This window comes from Callorhinus ursinus, unplaced genomic scaffold (assembly GCF_003265705.2).
Source record: "Callorhinus ursinus isolate GAN/ISIS: 27379988/994484 unplaced genomic scaffold, GSC_fseal_2.0 scaffold27, whole genome shotgun sequence".
Taxonomy (NCBI): domain Eukaryota; kingdom Metazoa; phylum Chordata; class Mammalia; order Carnivora; family Otariidae; genus Callorhinus; species Callorhinus ursinus.
This window is the reverse complement of record NW_027397089.1, coordinates 12,755,635-12,776,465: the sequence shown is the minus strand read 5'-3', so window position 1 is coordinate 12,776,465 and position 20,831 is coordinate 12,755,635. Positions and strand designations below refer to the sequence as shown.

Below are 20,831 nucleotides of genomic sequence, written 5' to 3'. Positions count from 1 at the left end.
TTTTTGTTGGGTTTCTTTTTTTATCCAGCATCAACTTAACCACAGGACACTTGATATATCTAAAAAAGTGTTAATATCCAAAGTATATAAAGAACTATACAACTCAACACCAAAAACAACCAACTAATCCAATAAAAACTGGACAGAGGGCTTGAATAAACATTTTCCAAAGAAGACATACCAGATGGCTAACAGACACATGAAAAATGGTCAGCATCACTATTCATCAGGAAATGTATATTAGAACTACCCTGAGATATCATTTTACACCTGACCGAATGTTAAAATAAAAAGGCAAGAAATAGCAACTGTTGATGAGGTTGTAGAGAAAAAATCCAGTATTTCCACTACTGAATATTAACTGAAAGAAAACAAAAACACTTTTTCTAGTTTCTTTTAATAATAACTTTTTAAAACCCAGTATGCAGCACAGACACAATTGAAAAGTAGACAAAAAAAATAGGGGGAGAAAGAGCAAAGACACATCCTTCATTTCACAATAAATACAGAGCTGTATTAGTGTTCTCCCACCAGCTACCCATGGGAAGCCAAGCTTTCCATGTGCTCAAAAGTACTCCGTTATTGCAGGGGGTCAGACTACATTCAGGTGTGATAATGTCAACCCAAATACAGACTGGCACTGCTGAGTTCACTGCTGAGTCTACAGTTTTGGACCTAACTGAAGTGGGGTTAAGGGACCAAGCTGTGCTGGATCCCATACCCGAAGTAGAGAGCAAACCCAATCAGCATCCAGACACCAAATCTCAGCCAGGTTCCAGCTGTCATCTGCGTCATAAGGCAAACATTCACAAAGATGCTCAGGAGTGGGAGGAGAGGCACAGCAGGGACCTTAAAGTGAAGAGGAGTGGAGCTCTGTGGCTGTCTCCAGATGACCCCAGTGATCCCAGCGATGAGCACCAGGAGCCCCACAACCGCTGTGATCGGCGCTGGGTCTCCAGAGAGCAGACCCGGCCACTGGGTCAGCACCAGGCAGAGAAGAGTCAGCAGCAGAACAAGCAGTGAGGAGCAAACAATGACAACCCGGCCAGAGAGTGGAGTGGGGGTGGGGCTGCCTGGAAAGAATAGTCCCTGTAGAGTTAGCGCCTCAGCAGCAGGTCCGTTCCCCTCTTGCACCTGTACTCCTTTTACCCCAGTCCTCCTCTCAGGCTGATACCTGAGGATGAGAACACAAAGAGCCATCAGGGAGTAAGCTAGCAGGGCCCCAACGGACATGAGATCCAGAAGATCAGTGAGTCCAAAGAAGAATGCCATGATTCCTATGATAATGCCCAAGATTATAGTGGACACATTGGGCATGTACGTGCTGGTTTGGATTCTGGCAAGGACAGGGAACAGGAGGCCATCCTGTGCCATCATGTATATCAGATTACGAATGGGGAACACAAAGCCAAAGAGGCTGACAGAAAGACTACAGAGGAATACAAAAGTTACAATATAGTAGGCAGTTGTCCAGCCAATATGGAGAAATGCCTCAGGCAAGGTGCTCCCAGGTCGAAGCAGGTAGTAAGGCACCATGAGTGTAAGTGCCGCAGAGACACCAAAATACACCAAAAAGCAGATGAGCAGTGAAATCACAATTCCCATGGGGATGGAACGCTCAGGATTCTGGACTTCTTCAACTCTGGTAATAATAATGCTGAAACCAATAAATGCATAGAAACAGATAGCTACTCCACGGAGAATCCCCTGGAAGCCAAAAGGCACGAATCCACCAGAGCCCAGAGGCCCCACGCTAGAGGTGTCATTGAGTCCAGTCTTTACGTAGTCCTCTTCTGTGAGCTTCCAGTTGTGCAGGTCCCCCTTCATGAAGCCAGACATGATAACAAAACTGAGAACCAAAACTTTCACCAATGTGAACACTTTGGAAACCAGGAAAATCCACCTATTCCTCAGTGTCAGCAATTCCATGAGCAACAACATAAGGCCCACAACAATGAAGCCTAGAATTTCTCCAAGGACCTGGAGAATATTCGGTGAGATGCTCTCATGCAGGGTCTGAGAGATCTGCTTCCCAAGCAGATTGTCAAAAGCTAAGGTCCAAACCTGGGCCACAGTGGCTGTATGAGCAACAAAGAAGATGATAAGGTTCCAGCCAGTGATGAAAGCCCAGAGTTCACCCATAGTGACATAAGTGTAGAGATATGAAGAGCCAGCATAGGGAACCTGGACACCAAACTCTGCATAGCACAGCCCAGCCAATATAGAAGATAGGCTGGCTACCAACAAACAGATCACAATGGATGGTCCTGTTATATCTCTAACCACCTCACCAGCCAGGACAAACACACCTACTCCCACTGTGCAGCCCACACCCAGTGCCACTAAATCCAGAGTGGTCAGTCTTCTGGCAGGGGCCATCTCATTCATGTCTTCCTCCAACATTCGTCTGCGTACCAGCTTTTGACCAATTCTGCGAAGGACCTGACACAGCATTCTAGCTGGAAGTGAAGAGGATTCTAGGATCAGAGATCTGTAGCAAGCCCAGGAGTGGAGAGTCTGGGATCAGGTTCAATGAGGCTGAGTTAAGCTGAGTTGGGTTGGGGCTGCCAAGTTCTGTTGCTCAGGCTTCAAATCTACTGTTTCATCTTTTTTTCTGTTATGTGCTATCCCTCCATAATCCCTACGTAAACAATAAATATTTACTGAACAATGGTGTTCAACCAAGCAACTAAAGCTCAGAAGTTGTTGCAGCACAAATATCTTAGAAACTGACACCAAAGACATCAGAGGAAAATCGATATTGCCTTCCCTCCAGTAAAGGGGCCAATGGCTCCCAACATTCTGCTTTTTGACATACCACTTGATATATTCCAACTTGGGTTCATCTAACTCAGGTGGTGTCATGTACTCATTAAGCTATAAGACACAACAGGGCATGAATTGCTGTAGAGTAATTCTCACATGGGACGTGTGAGTGGCGCTGGGGTGAGTTATGACAGATTAATTCATGGACTGGTCAGCCTCGTTGCAATTACAGACCCATTTTGAAAATAACATCTAAGGTTAAAATATAAGTTTGGACCCCCAGTCATAAACCCATAGCCCCTACATCAGGTAGTCAAGGTCAGATGGCACTGTGGCCCCTTTTCTCCTCAGTCTGCATCATCCATTCAGCTGTGCTAATGGCCACCCTTTCGCTTTCCCCACCTAGGCCCACAGGCGCGCTGTGAACAGCGGGGAGGAGAGAGAAAGGAGCAGGGACTCCATAACCACCTGCAAGAAGGAGAGGACCAGGCTGCCTGGGAAGGAAACACTGGAGAAATGGGGGCAGCAGCCAACCCAGGGTCCCTGACTGGGAAGGGAGAGGAGCCAGGAAAGTAGTCTTTTTGACATTTTGACAATTCTCTGAATTCTGACATTTAATAAACCTCACCCAGAGCAGCCAGACAAAAATTAATTACAGTTTTTATATCCACAGCTGTGAAGTGTGATGGATAGGGAGAAAAGAAATAAGTCACCTAGCTCAGTAGCTCACAACCTAAACAATTCCTTCTGTTCTTCCGTTTCTGGGCTCCAGGAGAGAAGGTGAGCGCACTTCTGCAGACAGTCTCCTCACTGGCCACACTGTGCTCCACACTCACCCTGCGCCATCTGGGATGTCCGCTGCCAGGGGCCTGGAGAATCTGCCCTGCTCTCTGAGCTTGTATTAAGATATTCACTTTTAACTCCCTATTAATTTTTCACAAGGAATTATTTTTAACTCACTCAAAACATTGCCGAATATGTTAAATACATATTCTTAATGAATGACTCCCACATGTGGTTTCTCTTTTCCCCTCCTCCCCTACTGCTATTCAAATGATCAGTTCCCAGGAGGAGATCAAGGCTTTGGATGAACAATTCACAGAAATGCCCAGAAAAGGACTCTGAAGCACAGAGAAAACAAAGTGAGATAGTCCCCACTGTCCCCCCTATTCAGGCTTTGGTTTTGAGAGAATTTTAGGAAATGTTTCCAGAGGTTTTTAAGGACAGAAAGATCAAGTCAAAGTTGAAAAGTCTTATACAGAACCCACTGAGGGCTAATGGAGGGAGGTAGGCAGGTATGGGGTAAAAGGGTAATGGGTATTAAGGAGGGCACTTGTGATGAGGACTGGGTGTTATATATAAGTAATGAATCACTAAATTCTAGTCTTGAAATCAATAATCAATATTACCATATATGTTAACTAAGTAGAACTTAAATAAAAAATTGAAATAAAAAAACAAGAAAATAATGGGAAAGTCTTCTCTATACATTGTCAAAAGGAATCTTTGACCTACGGGTCAGACCTTCTGTCTACAAATCCATCTAGACTCCTTATTTGCCACTCACTAGTTCCAGTGTTACGATTTACCGACTCACTCAGGATAGAAAAGGATGGTCAATTCTTAGCTATGTATGTGATTGAGGTGTCCCCCACCCACCCTTAGGCTTTAAACCCTTCAGGGGTTCCCCACTCTCCTTCCTTCATAATCTGACTTAGACTTGCTCCTCTAGTGTCATCTCCTAGTGCTAAACACATTGGGTGTGAGTTATGACAGGTCATAGGCTTACTGAGTTAGACCAGACATCAAAAAATGCAATAATAATAGTAATAATAACAAAACCAATAATAATAATAATAATAATAGTCTCTTTGCCTGCATCTGCCTCATCTTATTTCTGGAACAGGCAGTGCTGGGTACTATAGAGGTAAGAGCAACGACCATCATGTCAGAAATGCTGGATGTGAGGCCTGGCCCTTCCGTGTGACTACATGAACTTGGGGAACTGGCTCACTCTCTCTAAGCCTCAGTCTCCTCACCCACAAGGACCTCACCCGACCCCCCTCACTGGATCAGCATGAGAATTCAGTGAGGAGCTACAAACAATCCCGCACTGCTGGTGGGAGCGTCACTGCGGCACCATCCTGAGGCACAATCTCAGTGGAATTAAGAACGCACACACCCTCCCTGCGATCCCTCTCCGAGGTGCACACCCCAAGGAGACTCTCTCCTGAGTCCATAAGGAGCCCATGTGAGCACGTTCCTCACAGGACTGTCTATGGAGGCAGGAAGTGGGAGCTGTGCCGGTGTCTGTTCCTGGAGGAACATATAAGTAAAATGTGCCGTGTGTGCACAATGAGATATGACATGGCAGTCGGAGATAATAAAGTACATTTACAGAGAGCAACTCGGGTAGATCTCAGAAATAATAACAAGTAGGAAAAGTAAAAGCAGCATGAGGTGTACAGAACAATGCCATTCATGTACCTTTAAAAAAACAGTCAGAAGACGCTGTACATTTGTGAAGGATTCACATGCATCTATTAAAAATGTCACATTATTCCTCTGCTGAAAACCTTTTTCTGTTTCGTTTTCATTCAGAGTAAAGCCAAGGTCTGCATTTACAATGGCCTACAGAGTCCTACAGTATTTGTCACTGATCCAGCTACTTCTCGGCCTTCTGTTTCTGTCTCTTCCCACACATTTCTCTCTGTCAGTGGCCTCCTAAACATTCTGGCCTCCTAACTTACCAGGCAAGACCCTACCTCAGGGCCTTTGCACTGGCTGTCCACTTCTCGCCCAGATATCCACATGGTTCTTCCCTTCACTGTATTTGGTGAAATAGAACGTTTAAAGCATGGCCTTCCTGATTCACCCCACGTAATAACTGCAATCTACTCCTAACCATGCACAACAGACCTTATCCCCAGCCCTTCATTTTTCCATAGCACTTGTCACTAATTAAGGTACTGTATGTTTTACTTATTTGTTCATTATATCTCACTCTATAAGAATATAAGCTTCTTGAAAGCAGGACTTTTTAAACTCTTTGGCTCCTGGCTACATTCCCCGCATCTACAACTGTGCCTGACATGTAGCACTGTATTTGTGGAATGGAGGAATATATCTAAATACACATATAGAGCGTGGACTGGAAAAGCATTTGTTAAATACACTAAAGCAAATGCCTCCAGTGAGGAGGATATGAGAATAGAGATAAGAATGAAAGGGGATAATAAAATGCATTGAAAAGGGGCCTGACAGGAAGCAATGGTGCGAACACACAATGACAGAGGGAGGGACTGACTCCACTCTGTGCTCTCACTGCAGCTTCAACACAGGAATTGCAGGAGATAATGCTGTGAGTGGACCTGGTACAGAGCCTGATATATGGCAGGCATTCAGTAGATTTAAACTGAAGGGGAAGTGGAATCCTGTAATTGTCAGAACATGGAGAAGACAAAGAAGGAATACCTGCTAGAAAGAGAGTTCAGAACAAGGGAAGATGGGGCACCCCTCCTACTGGTTCCCGCTGAACCCACTTCCCTTTTCCCAATTCCTCTGTCTCTTTCAGCCCCTTCAACTGTCCTTGGAGGCTCCTGTAGTTGGCACTAAGGATGCTGGTACCATGTTTCTCTCTCTGGGGAACCATGCCCAGCCACCTACCTCCCAACAAAGAGTACAACAGTAGTTCTTCACATTTGTTGAATCACAGACCCCTCTGAGGTTGGTCACCTCAAAAAAAAAAAAATGTCATACAGTCTTCTGAAGTCCATACAGTGACCCTAAGCAGGAATCCCAAAGGAGGACCAGCTGAATGGCAGGATTGGAGAGGGCTAATGCTTTTGATAATTTCTGTTTCCCTGAACTGTGTTGTGCACGGTGGTCCTTGTGCTCTTCTCACTTTTACTGAAGATGAGGGAAAATGGGCCTACAGCCTAAGTATGAATACGCCAGAGAAGCAACCTGAAGAACAAAACACCTGGGAATTAAATAATCATATTTTATGAGTCCAACAGAAGGAGGCAGTACAAACAAGTGAACAACCAAATGCACGGAAGAGAAAGCAAACCCATGATTGGGAATCCTGAGAATGCCTTCCACAAATCCAGCTTATAACAACACAGACAAACATCGTCCTCAAATGCTATGTTCAGAAAGGGCTTTTCTCCATGAAATAATCTGAGATGATTCCAACGGTTTCTAGTCAGTCCAGACTCTGACCCAGGTGTCAGAGCCTTGCCCTAATTCTCCCCCTACCTTCAGATACATCACCTCCTTCCTAACTCAGCTCCTTACATCCTGACTTACCCTTCCTGGGATGAGCCTTTGGCCTGGGTAGGTACCTGCCCTGCCAGGGATGCCCTCCTCACTCCTTTCTGTCCTGTCTTGACCCTCTAGATCTTCTCAACCCTATTCTACATCCTGCCCCCCTGTCTAGGAAGCCTTTCCTAAAACTTCCTGACTGATCCCCATCTCCAACCTTCTTTCCCTCCTGTCAGGACTTACAAATCTTGATGCTCAGCTGAAATAATTTTCCCTTTCTGTCTGTTGGTGTTCTGTGTTTGTCACTTGAAGTCCTTAACGGTCTAAAAGCTTCCAGAGGGCAGGACCAGGATCCATGTGCCTCCTCCTTCTGAATTCCACAATCCCATACTAAACGCTCACTACCCAGGTCAAGGATCTGCTCCTAATTGTACCAATCAACCACAAGAGTCATTTAGGACAGAGAAAATGAATATATAGATGTATTAATTGACCAGGATATCTTGAAATTCCTAGAAATAGGATTTTTTCCTTTGGAAGAAATAAAGGGCCAATCCCAGGTGAGAACAGGAGACTAGAACATGTACCAGTATTTATTTCAAGACTGTTTCCTTGGGACATTTCCCAGTGAATGCCCTGGGTCTTTGAATCTCAGTTTAATTAGGAAACAGTCTCTCCCAAAGGAGGTCCCCACTCAGGGGTTGTGATGAAACAATACAAAGAGGGCCCAGGGAACATGAAGGCAGCTTGTATGAATTCCCTAATGCCTCTGGCTGCACCTCCCTCCCTCTCCTCCCTGTGTTTTTCTCGCAGTCTCTGAGATCGTTCCAAACTCCAAAACTAAGTTCTCAACCAAGTCTCCCAGAAGAACTGTCAAGTCCAACACACATCCACTAAACTGCAGGCTTTCTTGCTTTCCCAGCCAGCACTGCCCCCCCCCACTCTCCTTTGTTCTGGAAGTCATTGTGCATTGCCCCCACTTTGGACCTTTCCTTTTCAAAAATTTTTACAAGGCTGTAAGTTCCACTAATTCCTGTGGTTGGGTGTCACCACTCTTGCCAATCAGGAAGTTGGCCTTGTGGCTCCTCCTGAAGAGCTTCAAAGATAGTTTGGATACTAGTTGCTTTGCTAGAAGTTTGATATAGAATTGAAAGAAAGGGTAATGAAGCTGTTCAATAATTATTTTCAAGTTCTCAAAGTTTCTAAGAAGTAGACCTTAAATGCAACATCTCCAGAGATTACAGCAATCCCTTTGTATCCAGGCACAGCAACTTCATGATCCCAAATTATGTAAATTATCTCATCCTCCTTAAAATTTCCAGATAGGGGAGGAGCAAGATGGCAGAGGAGTAGGAGACCTAAATTTCACCCGGTCCCAAGAATTCAGCTGGATAGGGATCAAACCATTCTGAACACCTACGAACTCAACAGGAGATCGAAGAAAACAATAGCAGCAACTCTTGGAACAGAAAAGCGGCCACTTTCTGGAAAGTGGGACATTTGGAGAAGTGAATCTGAGGCGATATTTGGGAAGAAAGACGGAGGGAAGGGGGCCTCCGTCGGCCGCTTCTGGCAGGTGATAGAGCCGCGGAGCACAAAATCGGAACATTTAGAAGTCGGCTCCGCTGAGGAACATCGCTCCAGTGGCTAAGCGGGGGGTGGAACCCTCACGGGACAGTGTGGTCTCAGGACCCTCGGGGTCACAGAAAGACCGGGAGCGGCAGAGCTCCCAGGTATCGGAGCGGAGAAGCCGGCTGCAGAGACGGAGCCGAGGCGCGGGCTCTCAGCTCGGGGTTGCCATAAACTGTGATCCGCGGCCCAGTCGGGCCACTGCTCCTCCAGCAGGGACCCAACAAGCGGCAGAGCTGGGGAGACTCCCCTTCCTTCCCGGGGAGGAGCGGCGCGGGAGTGCACCGCAGGGATCTGCTGGGTTTGGAGACTCCACACGGGGGTCGGGTGCCAGAGACAGAAACGCTCGGTCACAGGCTGGGTGAGCACGGAGTGTGGCCGGAGACCGGGGAGACGGGAGTGACAGCTTTTCTCTGGGGGAGACTGAAGAGCGGGGCCCCGAGTTCTCTGCTCCTCCGGGGCACGGATTGGGAGGCCACCATTTTCACTCTGGTGCTCCAAAGCTGTACCGAGAGCTTGCAGGGAACAAAAGCTCCCGAGAGCAAACCCGAGCAGATTACTTAGCCCGGACGGACAAGGGCGGGGCAATTCCACCTCCAGCAAAGACATTTGAGAACCGCAGCAACAGGCCCCTCCCCCAGAAGATCAGCAAGAACGGCCAGCCAAGACCAAGTTTGCTGATCAATGAGAACGGCAGAACTTCAGCGCTAGTGGAATACTGCACATAGAATTCATGGCTTTTTTTCCCATGATTCTTTAGTCTTTCAAACTTAATTTTTTTAATTTTCTTTTTCTTTTTTTTTGAAATTTTCTTTTTCCCTTTTTCAACATCTTATCAATCCCTTCTTTAAAAATATTTTTTATTTTTCAATTTTAGTGTCATATTCTATCCCTTCATTGTAGTAAACCTTATTTTTGATATATATAGCTCTCTCCTTAAAATTTTGGGATACAGTTTCTTCTAACAGACCAAAATATACCCTAAATCTCTAGTGTATGGCTTTGTTCTAGTCTCCTGCCTGATCACATTCTCTCCCTTTTTTTTTAATTTCTCTTCTTTCTTTTTTCAACCAACTTCTTTTCTTATCAATTCCTTTTGTAAAATCTTTTATAATTTTCATCTTTACAGTCATATTCCATCCCTTCAATGTATTTACCCATATTTTTGTACATATATAAGTTTTTCTTTCTTTAAAATTTTGGGAGGCACTTTCTTTTAACAGACCAAAATGCACCCAAAATCTAGTGTGTGGCACTGATCTATTCACCAGCCTGATCATATTTGATCATTTTTTTTTCTTTCTTTCCCTTTCTTCCCCCCCCTCCCCAGTTTCAGGTCTCATCTGATTTGTTTGGTGTATATTTTTGGGGGGTCATTGTTACCCTGTTAGCATTTTGTTCTCTCATTCATCTATTCTGCCCTGGACAAATGACAAGACGGAAAAACTCACCTCAAAAAAAAGAACAAGAGGCAATACTGACTGCCAGGGACCTAATCAATACAGACAGTAGTATGATGTCGGAACTAGAGTTCAGAATGATGATTTTAAAGATACCAGCTGGGCTTGAAAAAAGCATGGAAGATACTAGAGAAACCCTTTCTGGAGAAATAAAGGAACTAAAATCTAACCAAGTCGAAATCAAAAAGGCTATTCATGAAGTGCAGTCAAAAATGGAGGCTATAACTGCTAGGCTAAATGAGGCAGAAGAGAGAATTAGTGATATAGAAGACCAAATGATGGAAAATAAAGAAGCTGAGAAAAAGAGAGATAAACAACTGCTGGATCACAAGGGCAGAATTCAAGAGATAAGTGATACCATAAGATGAAACAATATTAGAATAATTGGGATCCCAGAAGAAGAAGAAAGAGAGGGGCAGATGGTATATTGGAGCAAATAAGAGCAGAGAACTTCCCTAATTTGGGGAAGGACACAGACATCAAACTCCAGGAGGCACAGAGAACCCCCCTCAAAATCAATAAAAATAGGTCAACACCCCCGACATCTAATAGTAAAATTTACGAGTCTCAGAGACAAAGAGAAAATCCTGAAAGCAGCTCAGGAGAAGAGGTCTGTAACCTACAATGGTAGAAACATTAGATTGGCAACAGACCTATCCACAGAGACCTGGCAGGCCAGAAACGACTGACATGATATATTCAGAGCACTAAACGAGAAAAATATGTAGCCAAGAATACTATATCCAGCCAGGCTGTCACTGAAACTAGAAGGAGAGATAAAAAACTTACAGAACAAACAAAAACTAAAAGAATTTTCAAACACAAAACCAGCCCTACAAGAAATATTGAAACGGGTCCTCTAAGCAAAGAGAGAGCCTAAAAGTAACATAGACCAGAAAGGAACACAGACAATATACAGTAACAGTCACCTTACAGGCAATACAATGGCACTAAATTCATACCTTTCAATAGTTACCCAGAATGTAAATGGGCTAAATGCCCCAATTAAAGACATAGGCTATCAGATTGGATAAAAAAACAATACCCATTGATATGCTGTCTGCAAGAGACTCATTTTACATGCAAAGACACCTCCAGATTGAAAGTGAGGGGGTGGAAAATCACTTACCATGCTACTGGACATCAAAAGAAAGCTGGGGTGGCAATCCTTATATCAGACAAATTAGATTTTAAGCCACAGACTATAAGAGATGAGGAAGGACACTCTATCATACTTAAAGGGTCTATCCAACAAGAAGATCTAACAATTGTAAATATCTATGCCCCTAACATGGGAGCAGCCAAGTATATAAGCCAATTAATAACAAAATCAAAGAAACACATCAGCAACAATACAATAATAGTAGGGGACTTTAACACCCCCTCACTGAAATGGATAGATCATCTAAGCAAAAGATCAACAAGGAAATAAAGACTTTAAATGACACACTGGACCAAATGGACTTCACAGATATATTCAGAACATTCCATCCCAAAGCAACAGAATACACATTCTTCTCTAGTGCCCATGGAACACTCTCCAGAATAGATCACATCCTAGGTCACAAATCAGGTCTCAACTGGTACCAAAAGATGGGGATCATTCCCTGCATATTTTCAGACCACAATGCTTTGAAACTAGAACTCAATCACAAGAGGAAATTCGGAAAGAACTCAAATACAAGGAGGCTATAGAGCATCCTACTAAAAGATGAATGGGTCAACCAGGAAATTAAAGAATTAAAAAAAATTCATGGAAAACAATGAAAATGAAAACACAACTGTTCAAAATCTTTGGGATACAGCAAAGGCAATCCTAAGAGGAAAGTATATAGCAATACAAGCCTTTCTCAAGAAACAAGAAAGCTCTCAAATACACAACCTAATCCTACACCTAAAGGAGCTGGAGAAAGAACAGCAAATAAAGTCTAAACCCAGCAGGAGAAGAGAAATAATAAAGATCAGAGCAGAAATCAATGAAATAGAAACCAAAAGAACAGTAGAACAGATCAATGAAACTAGGAGCTGGTTCTTTGAAAGAATAAGAATGATAAAACCCTAGCCAGACTTATCAAAAAGAAAAGAGAAATGACCCAAATAAATAAAACCATGAACGAAAGAGGAGAGATCACAACCAACACCAAAGAAATACTAACAATTATAAAAACATACTATGAGCAATACTATGCCAGCAAATTAGATAATCTGGAAGAAATGGATGCATTCCTAGGGATGTATCAACTACCAAAACTGAACCAGGAAGAACTAGAAAACCCGAACAGACCTATAACCACTAAGGACATTGAAGCAGTCATCAAAAATCTCCCAACCAACAAGAGCCCAGGGCCAGATGGCTTCCCAGGGGAATTCTACCAAACATTTCAAGAAGAATTAATACCTATTCCTCTGAAACTGTTCCAGAAAATAGAAATGGAAGGAAAACTTCCAAACTCATTTTATGAGGCCAGCATTACCTTGATCCCCAAATCAGAAAACGACCTTGTCAAAAAGGAGGATTACAGACCAATATTCCTGATGAACATGGATGCAAAAATTCTCACCAAAATACTAGCCAATAGGATCCAACAGTACATTAAAAGGATTATTCACCACGACCAAGTGGGATTTATTCCTGGGCTGCAAGGTTGGTTGAACATCTGCAAATCAATCAATGTGATACAATACATTAATAAAAGAAAGAACAAGAACCATATGATCCTCTCAATAGATGCAGAAAAAGCATTTGACAAAGTACAGCATCCTTTCTTGATTAAAACTCTTCAGAGTGTAGGGATAGAGGGTACATACCTCAATATCATAAAATATCTATGAAAAACCCACAGTGAATATCATTCTCAATGGGGAAAAACTGAGAGCTTTCCCCCTAAGGTCAGGAACATAGCAGGGATGTCCACTATCACCACTGCTATTCAACATAGTATTAGAAGTCCTACCCACAGCAATCAGACAACAAAAAGAAATCAAAGGCATCTGAATTGGCAAAAAAGAAGTCAAACTCTCACTCTTTGCAGATGATATGATACTTTATGTGGAAAACCCAAAAGACTCCAACCCAAAACTGCTAGAACTCATACAGGAATTCTGTAAAGTGGCAGGATATAAAATCAATGCACAGAAATCAGTGGCATTCCTATACACCAACAACAAGACAGAAGAAAGAGAAATTAAGGTGTCGATCCCATTTACAACTGCACCCAAAACCATAAGATACCTAGGAATAAATCTAACCAAAGAGGCAAAGAATCTGTACTCAGAAACCTATAAAATACTCATGAAAGAAATTGAGGAAGATACAAAGAAATGGAAAAATGTTCCATGCTCATGGATTGGAAGAACAAATATTGTGAAGATGTCAATGCTACCTAGAGCAATCTATGCATTTAATGCAATCCCTATCAAAATACCATCCACTTTTTTCAAAGAAATGGAACAAATAATTCTAAAATTTGTATGGAACCAGAAAAGACCCAAATAGCCAGAGGAATGTTGAAAAAGAAAACCAAAGTTGGTGGCATCACAATTCCAGACTTCCAGCTCTATTACAAAGCTGTCATTATCAAGACAGTATGGTACACAAAAACAGACACATAGATCAATGGAACAGAATCGAGAGCTCAGAAATGGACCCTCAACTCTATGGTCAACTAATCTTCGACAAAGCAGGAAAGAATGTCCAAGGGAAAGAAGACAGTCTCTTCAACAAATGGTGTTGGGAAAATTGGACAGCCATATGCAGAAGAATGAAACTGGACCACTTCCTTACAAAATAGACTCAAAATGGATGAAAAACCTAAATGTGAGACAGGAGTCCATCAAAATCCTAGAGGAGAACAGAGGCAGCAACCTCTTCGACCTCAGCCATAGCAACTTCTTCCTAGAAACATCACCAAAGGCAAGGGAAGCAAAGGCAAAAATGAACTATTGGGACTTCATCAAGAAAAAAGCTTTTGCACGGCAAAGGAAACAGTCAACAAAACCAAAAGACAACTGACAGAATAGGAGAAGATATTTGCAAATGACATATCAGATAAAGGGCTAGTATCCAAAATGTATAAAGAACTTATCAAACTCGGGGCGCCTGGGTGGCTCAGCTGGTTAAGCGACTACCTTCGGCTCAGGTCATGATCCTGGAGTCCCTGGATCGAGTCCCGCGTCGGGGTCCCTGCTCGGCAGGGAGTCTGCTCCTCCCTCTGACCCTAACCCCTCTCATGTGCTCTCTCTCATTCTCTCTGTCTCAAACAAATAAATAAAATCTTTAAAAAAAAAAAAAGAACTTATCAAACTCAACACCCAAAGAACAAATGATCCAATCAAGAAATGGGCAGAAGACATGAATGGACATTTTTCCAAAGAAGACATCCAAATGGCCAACAGACACATGAAAAAGTGCTCAACATCGCTTGGCATCAGGGAAATCCAAATCAAAACCTCAGGGAGATACCCCCTCACATCAGTCAGAATGGCTAAAATTAACAAGTCAGGAAATGACAGATGCTGGCAAGGATGCGGAGAAAGGGGAACCCTCCTACACTGTTGTTGGTAATGCAAGCTAGTGCAGCCACTCTGGAAAAGAGTATGGAGGTTCCTCAAAAAGTTGAAAATAGAGCTACCCTATGACCCAGCAATTGCACTACTGGGTATTTACCCCAAAGATACAAACGTAGTGATCCAAAGGGGTATGTGCACCCCGATGTTTATAGCAGCAATGTCCACAATAGCCAAACTATGGGAAGAGCCAAGATGTCCATCAACAGATGAATGGATAAAGAAGATGTGGTATATATATACAATGGGATATTGTGCAGCCATAAAAAAACCGAAATCTTGCCATTTGCAATGACATGGATGGAACTAGAGGGTATTATGCTCAGCGAAATAAGTCAATCAGAGAAAGACATGTATCATATGATCTCACTGATATGAGGAATTCTTAATCTCAGGAAATAAACTGAGGGTTGCCGGAGTGGTGGGGGTGGGAGGGATGGGGTGGCTGGGTGATAGACACTGGGGAGGGTATGTGCTATGGTGAGCGCTGTGAATTGTGTAAGAGTGCTGAATCACAGATCTGTACCTCGGAAACAAATAATGCATTATATGTTAAAAAAAAAAAAAAGAAGAAGATAGTCGGAAGGGAAAAATGAAGGGGGGAGGAATTGGAGAGGGAGACAAACCATGAGAGACTATGGACTCTGAGAAACAAACCGAGGGTTCTAGAGGGGAGGGGGGTGGGGGGATGGGTTAGCCTGGTGATGGGTATTAAAGAGGGCACGTTCTGCGTGGAGCACTGGGTGTTATGCACAAACAATGAATCATGGAACACTACATCAAAAACTAATGATGGGGACGCCTGGGTGGCTCAGTTGGTTAAGCGGCTGCCTTCGGCCCGAGTCATGATCCCAGGGTCCTGGGATCGAGTCCCACATCGGGCTCCTTGCTCAGCAGGGAGCCTGCTTCTCCCTCTCTCTCCCTCTGCTTGTGCTCTCTCTGTCAAATAAATAAAAAAAAAATTAATGATGTATGGTGATTAACATAACATAAAAAAAAATTCCAGAGAATGAAATCTCTGGACTCAAACAAACCAGTAGCTCCCAAACATACAAGTATAAAGCTTTTTGGATAGCTGAGGTTCCTTAGGGTTTCTGAAGCCCTAACTCAAGCATCCCTGCAAATCAGGTAGAGGGCAGTCATGAATACAAGAGTAGAGGCTTTGCGTTCAGGACGAGAGTTTGAAATAATAGTAAGTGTAGTGCATGTGTACACCAACACTTTCAAAGTCAAAACAGTTTAGAATACATACGAAAAGGTAAACAGAGTGAAAGCCACCTGATTGCTGGGGTCGAGTCTCATATCCAAGGGTAGAAAAATTTAGTTAGCACAACTAAATGAAGAATGGGATGTTCCCATTTTCTCTTTCTCTTTCTGCCTTCTCTAGAATGCTGTTCCCAATCATGGTCATTCATTTATTCATTCAACAAATATACTGGTCCCCCAATTTTTTTTTATATAAAAAATTATTCACTGTTTATTTGAAATTCAAATTAATTGGGCAAATCAATTACACTATCTGACAACCCTACCCAGTACAGGCATGACTTTCTGGAGGGCATTTTAGTATTTTTTTTTAAATTTTTATCTAATTTTATTTAAATTCAATTAACTAACATATAGTGTATCATTACTTTCAGATGTAGAGTTCAGTTATTCATAAGTTTCATATAACACCCTGTGCCCTCTTTAATTCCCATCCTGTGGGCATTAAACCTGGTGAAATTACATCCTGTGCCCTCTTTAATGCCCATCACCTAGTTATCCCATCCCCCCACCCACCTCCCCTCCAGCAACCGTCAGCTGGTCCCCGAATATTAAGCATTGTGGATAAAGCAAAGAAAACACAAACATCCCTCCACTCAAGTTGGTTACATTCCTGTGGTAGGAAGCAAAAACTAAACAAGTAATAAAAATATATATCGTATTGGGTTTGCAATCAATGCTATAGAGAAAGGGAAAGTAAGAAAAGGTTAGGATGTGCTCAGAGTGGGTTTTGTGATTTTAAAATGGGGGGTTCAAGACAGCCTCTTCTTCACACTGTTGTGCAGCCATCACCACCATCCATCTCCAGAATTTGTTCATCTTCCTCAGCTGAAACTCTGTACCCATTAAACAGTAGCTCCCCATTGTTCCTTCCTGCAGCCTCTGGCAACCACCATTCTACTTTCTGTCTCTCTGAATTGACTAATCGAGGTACCCCTACATGGAGTCATGCAATATTGTCCTTTTGTGACCAACTTATTTCATTCAGCATAATGTCTTCAAGGTTCAATCCATGTTGTAGCATGTGTCAGAATGTCCTTCCTCTTTAAGGCTGAATAATATTCTGTTGTATGTATATTCCACATCTTGCTCCATTCATACACTGAGGACCATGCTGGTTGTTTCACCTATTAGCTGTTGTGAACAATGCTGTTATGAATATGGGTGTACAAACGTCTTTTTGAGTCTCTGCTTTCAATTCATTGGGATATATATACCCAGAAGTGGGATCACTGGATCATATAGTAGTTGTATGTAATTTTTTAAGACATCCCCATATTGTTTTCCACAACAGCTGCCCCATTTTACATTCCCACCAGCAATGCACAAGTGTCCCAATTTCTCCACATCCTCACCAACACTCGTGATCCTCTGCTTTTTAATAGCAGCCATCCTACTGTGTGTGAAGTGGTACTTGACTATTTTTGAGGAGTAACAAGGAAGCCTGTGGGGGCAGGACACAGTCACTGAGGGGGAAGCAGTAGGGGATGAGATCAGAGACAAATCTGGAAGCCAGATTTTTCACATATGGCCTGAGCATCACTGTGAGGACTTTGGCTGTTGCTCTGGGTGTGATGGAAACCCTATAAATACTGAGAGTTTCACATGTTGCCTACCGATTTTCATGTTCTGTGAACTAATTATTGGTCTCTCAAACTAAGGAAAAGCCTCCTCCAGAGTTTGAAAACATGGCATGGAGACAGGTTTTGCAGGTTCTCAAGAGATGTCTAGTGTATCTGACAACCAGTAAGGGCTGAACAAACTGAGTTCTTGTATCTGCCTCCCTCTCTAGATGCCAAGGAAAAGATGCCATACAGCCACCCATCGGGAGTGACATGATAGATTGCTTTCACTGAAGCTGTTCATTTTCTGGATTAAGCCTAGGCAGAACTGGATCACTTAAAATTTAAACAAAAGTCATTTTAGTATCATTCACTATTTTGGTTATTCCCACCATTGTTGTGGATAATCAAGAACTGACCTGGAGATAAAGGGCACAGTTCTGGAACCTCATGAAATTAAGGACTGCAAAGACAGATTAGGGTAGAATGTCAGAATGGGGAAGGAACCATGAGAATCAGGCAATCATAAGCCTTATTACTAAGCGCAACCAAGACTTGAACTTGTCTGTGCTCATTAGACCAAGAGGAAACACAGCCACCTCTTCTAACTCACCTACCTACCCTACCACCCCCACCCCCTGCACTACCACTCCCAAATTCCATCCCAGTCTGGCAGAGGCTAAATTTCAAGTCACTAAAATGCAACTAGATGCAGACTAACATATACCGTATCAACTGTATGTAGATCAAATCCATTTACCCAAATGCAGACAAAAATCTAGGTAGATGTAGAAAAAAATATTTGCTTCCTTCCCACAATACCTATGGAGTCCCTGCTACGTGCAGACACCACACCAGTATCATTGTACTATTATCTGGATAAACAATCATACACCAGAGCTTCTGTAGAGGCTGTATAAAGTCCATGTTATCTAGTATCATTCTGGGATGGTTGTGGACAAGGTGACTTTTCTTAGTCCCTCTAAGATAACTGCAGAGAAGACAGTTAAATGCAATGTTCCTCATTCATGATTTGATACACTTACAGGTTTAGTTTCAGTCAGAATCCACTTTTGGAAATTCTTAACATTTCTATCACACCAAAACAAGATGTTCTAACTGGCAAATGAGAAATGTCTGAGCTTCTGCTTCTACTCCTAGACTTGTTCTTTCTAATCCCCATTCTGCTTTGTAATTTCTGTGACAATAAAAGAAAAAAGGGAGAAGAATAAACCAAAAGAATATAATCCAAAATTCATAGTTATCAATTTGGGATGTACTTGGTGACAGAAATTGGCCTTTCCACATGATTTTGCATAAATTAACATTAAAATGAACCTGCCTTCTGGAAGCACATAATACATATTCATTGATAATGGAGAGAAGTAGCCCAAGAACTGCTAGAGGGCAAGAGAAAGACAACCTAGAAATCAACATTTGCCACATATTATGCATGGATAAGTGTTGTCTGGACTTCAGGCATTGGGATGCTGCCCACAGTGTACATGGCTGTGCGGAGCAGGGAAAGGGGGAGAACATTTTAAGATTCTCTAGGCTTTTAAAAAAGAGTTGCAGACACGTTTTCTGATAACAGCAAACTCCCTCCTGGAGACCCAGTATTTTAAAGGCCACTAGGCAGCCACACCCCAGGGAAACTTGGTAATCAGCCTGACCAGGCCTATAATCCACCCCCACCACACCTTTTTTTAAATTAGACAAGAAAGGCAGGGAGATACCTTCAGCAGCTGTAAAAATTGATACCTAGCTCCTTGAGCATGGAAGAGATCCCCTGAAGTCCTCTCTGGTGTTGGGGGACCACCTTATGAAACTGGAGCTGCTATTCAGCAAAGTGCACACCAATGTCCTCCCTAAGAAGATATGACACAGAGACTTTCAGAATCTCCAGTGAGAGGGTGTGGCAAAACATGAAGGAAGCAGCAGAGTCAGATGAAAGAATCTTAATTGATTCAAAGAACATGTCTAAGCATACTATGTGGTAGGCCATGTGCGAAAGACAAAGATGAAGAAAGCAAGCTCTGCACCAGGTCAGAAAGGAAAGGCCAGGAATAAGGCAGGGCAAAGAGCTAAGAAGGACCCTGGAGGAGAAGCACCAAGAAATATCCTCCCCTAACTTATATGTTCTTTAGCAGAGCTAAGAACGTTTCTGGTCTGGAGGAGAACAGAGTGTAGACCTCTACATCACTCTGACCCCAGCAAACCTACCTGCCCTCCCTAAACTCATATAAGGCCTCTGGTCTGCACCCCCCAATCCAAAGTCTAGCCATGAAATACCCTCTGCTAAAACCCCACAGAGGTTCTATAGCCGGTGGCATTCCAAGCCCAGGCTTCTTCCTCTCTGGCTCGGTCTCAGTTTTTTTGCCAACTCTATAAAAATGAGAAGTCACTTACCGATGGGCTTTTTTGGCCTCAGAGGAGAGAGATCTGAGAAGAACGTGCAAGCCAAACCCAGGGACTGGGAAAGGATTGGCCAAGCCAAGTCAGGACTTGAGTGGAGTTTAGCAGAGGCAGCAGGAGGAGGGGCACTCAGGGAGGCGGAGCCTCGGGGAGGCGTGGCTTCGGGGAGGCCATGGCTTTGGGAACAGTGGGAAAGTGTTAAGAAGATGGCATAGCCAGAATCCGGGAGAAAAGCCAGAGGTAGGCAATGCAAGACTAGTGGGGCCCTGTCTGGGTGAGGTGGTTGACTGAGGGCTTAAATGGGACTTCGCTGGAGACTTTGTTGGCAGGAAGATGTGAACTTAGAGGTAAACAAGCTTTCCAAGGTCCTGGGTATGGAGGAGGTCCTGGCTGGAAGGAGGAGAGTGTAGGGAGCCCGGTAGAGCACAGCCTGTGGAGGTTTGGAGGTCAGTCTCAGACCCCGCTAAAGAGCCCAGTCAGAAGTGAGTTTCTTTCCTTCTTTTCTTTTCTTTTCTTTCTTTTCTTTCTTTTTTTCCTTTCCTTTCCTTTCCTTTCCTTTCCTTTCCTTTCCTTTCCTTTCCTTTCCTTTGAGAAAGAAAGAGTGTGAGCAGGGAGAGGTGCAGAGGGGGAGAGAGAGAGAGAGAATCCATGGAGCCTGATGTGGGGCTCAATCTCACAGCCCTGAGATCATGACCTGAGCCAAAATCATGAGTCTGACACTTAACTGACTAAGCCACCCAGATGACCCTCAGGAGTTCTTTAAACAAGGCTAGAAGCACACCCTCCCCAGCTGCCTCTCCCGGAATCTCCGACCAGGTTCTTCTACCACCACCATCCATCCCTTTCCCCTCATTCATGTTTCCTCCCACTCCAGGAATAAAATGAAAAGGCCTAAGTCTTA

At 43.3% G+C, this 20,831-nt stretch overlaps 1 protein-coding gene and 1 pseudogene across 1 annotated transcript in view; both read right to left on the bottom strand.

Annotated features, from left to right (window-relative positions):
* The window catches only part of LOC112830064 (ATP-dependent DNA helicase Q1-like), a 112,538-nt gene extending 106,037 nt beyond the window's left edge, over positions 1 to 6,501 (bottom strand). Inside the window, exon 1 of the mRNA XM_073877878.1 lies at positions 6,433 to 6,501. The gene's annotated coding sequence lies outside the window, so the exon portion shown is untranslated. The remainder of the gene's footprint in view (positions 1 to 6,432) is intronic.
* On the bottom strand, positions 475 to 20,002 carry LOC112830061 (cationic amino acid transporter 3 pseudogene; annotated as a pseudogene).
* Between the last annotated feature and the right edge of the window lie 829 nt (positions 20,003 to 20,831).